A 2,467-nucleotide genomic window follows, 5' to 3' on the forward strand; every position below is an offset into this window, starting at 1 on the left:
GAATAGGTGAAGCCAACGAGGAATCTACCGCGTTGTGTTGTCACGACGGTTTAAAACGACGGTGTCACGACGATGTTTAAAAAGCGTATGTAGGCATAATATGCGACTTGTACGCTGAACACGTAACATATGTATACTTTGAGCGTTGCTCCACGCTATCCGACGATCACGTCGAGTTGCACGTTTCTGTCAGCAACGCCCGCGCTTCAGCTCGTGATACGCATTTACAAACCGTGCGTTTTTACTGCCGCGGATGTGTGTTTGTTTGATATATGGACAAACTGCGCGTTATCTCTTGAATACATACATTATCGGTGTCTAGACGTATGCTAGAGTGCACTGGAGCTTGAACATACGCCTGAAAATTAATCGAGCTCCACGCGTGTCAAGACGGATGGGTGGAAGCTCCGTCGTTTTCTTTCATTTCATACAACTGAAGGGGATATACGGCGTGCCTGCATTTATTTTCGTTATTTTTCTTGAGTTTGCTTGCCCAATTACAAATGGACTATATTAAAATCACTGTGCTAGACTAGTCGGCATGCTGCTGCAAAAAATGTGAGATGTATCGCTTTTACCATGTAGATGCACATGTGTACAGCGTTTGAATGCTTTTGTTCTTGCTTTGCAGATGGAATTTGCCAAGCCAAATTCAAAAACTTGAAGGATAACTTCACAAAAACTAAAGCTAAAATAAGGGACAAGATGAAAAGTGGGGCCGGAGCCAAAGATGTGCCCACAGTTAAATGGAAACACTTTGAGGCACTGATCCCCATCATGGAAAAATTGTACGAGGAGCCCATGTAAGTGATGTTACCAGTTAGGCCGATTCCAATTTCCACAGCATTATGGTGCTACTTTATTGTCGGTTTAACTTGCAATGTAAAACATTACACCACAAGTGCTTGTGACTCTTGCTTTTTGTAGCACGTCATTATTTGTTTTGATCAGTATGCTCATTTCTTGTCAATACGAACTACTTTTACAGTATTTGCAGCAACATTGCTTTTGAGCAGACAGGAGGGTAAGTTGAGGAGACTATCAATTTGAAGTTGACTTTGTCCTGCAACTTCATTGTTGCATGTGGTTACATAAATTTTATGCGTGGTAATATTATTCCATAAAACTCATGCAAACATAAAGCAATAGTAATGTGCGATGTCGTTTTGTACTACACTGCAGTGACTGATTGATCGAATGTGCCTCGAATGTTCATTAAAAATCAACAAACATCTGACCAGCATCAACAGAGCATTAGATGCGTAACTGCAGCAAATGTTTTTATTTATGCTTGATGCAGATCAGACAAGTCTGCCGAAAGTGGTAGCAGAAGCCAGGAAGACTCCCAACTTTCATTGAATGAGATCCATGAGGTCGGGTGGGTGGATTTCGAGACAGGCAGCAGCTCTCATGGAACTCCCAGCAGTGACACCTCTGAAACGTAATGATATCATGTTTTATTGCATGTTGACTTATGGAAACCAAGCTTTGTAATGTGCTACCCAGTGCATAACTTTGTGCTATCTTTCCTGCAGGCCACAACAGACAGATGCACAGGAACCGGAAGTGGGGGCTCCAAATAGAAGGCAAGGAACTTGCTGTGGAATGAGGTGTGTTGAAATTGTTGGAGGTATATACAATAATTTTAATCTTTCCGCAGTGCATCAAGGCCACGAAAGTATCGAAGGACTTCAAGAAGCCAGAAGACGTAAGTTGTGAAATATATGACGTAAGCTGTGTGGAGCATTATGAAATTGTATATATTGTTCACTTGCAGTCCTTGCGACGATGACTCTGGGACACTGGCTGTGGCAGCTGAGTGTCTTAGCCACATAAAGGCATCACAAGAAAAAAGGGAGCAGCAGAAAGACGTACTGCATCATTTTGCGCATACCATGGTTGGTATGCTACGCACTTTACCTGCAGATGACCAGTTTGACATCATGCACTCTGTGCACAACCTAGTGTACGATAAAATCAAAGAGGTCAGAAGACGGGGAAATCCAAATGAATAAATTGTAGTTTATTAGTACCGTACTCTTTCGCGTATTTTATTTATTGCTGTAATACTTCCAGTGCTCCAATACAACTTTGTCTACACTAAAATTTTAGACATCAATGAACACAAGATTGAATTGGCTAGATGGTGAGATTATTACATACAAGAAAATTGCATAGAGTCATCAAGGTACGTCTTTAGCGGAGCATGATGATGTGCTAAGTAATTTCATTGTAGAAAATTCATGTTTGCTAAAATGCATTTGGATGGTGTTTTCTGTGTAGCCAGCGTGTTCTTCTGGGGATTTTGGCTTCTAGCGCGAAGTGAAACACGGACACAGAAGGAGCAGACAGGACGAGTGCTTTCTGTGTCCGTGTTTCAATTCGCGCTAGAAGCCAAGACCATGTTACCGTACCAACTCGCCCAACTGTCTATCCTTTTGCATTACACTTCTGGGGATTTTCTTTT

At 41.9% G+C, this 2,467-nt stretch overlaps 1 long non-coding RNA gene across 1 annotated transcript; it reads left to right on the plus strand.

Annotated features, from left to right (window-relative positions):
- Positions 1 to 1,354: 1,354 nt before the first annotated feature.
- Positions 1,355 to 2,029, plus strand: LOC142564920 (uncharacterized). Its single transcript, XR_012824711.1, has 3 exons — positions 1,355 to 1,441; positions 1,536 to 1,708; positions 1,778 to 2,029. It is a non-coding gene; the product is annotated as an uncharacterized LOC142564920 (long non-coding RNA).
- Positions 2,030 to 2,467: the final 438 nt, after the last annotated feature.

This window comes from Dermacentor variabilis, chromosome 11 (assembly GCF_050947875.1).
Source record: "Dermacentor variabilis isolate Ectoservices chromosome 11, ASM5094787v1, whole genome shotgun sequence".
Lineage (NCBI taxonomy): Eukaryota > Metazoa > Arthropoda > Arachnida > Ixodida > Ixodidae > Dermacentor > Dermacentor variabilis.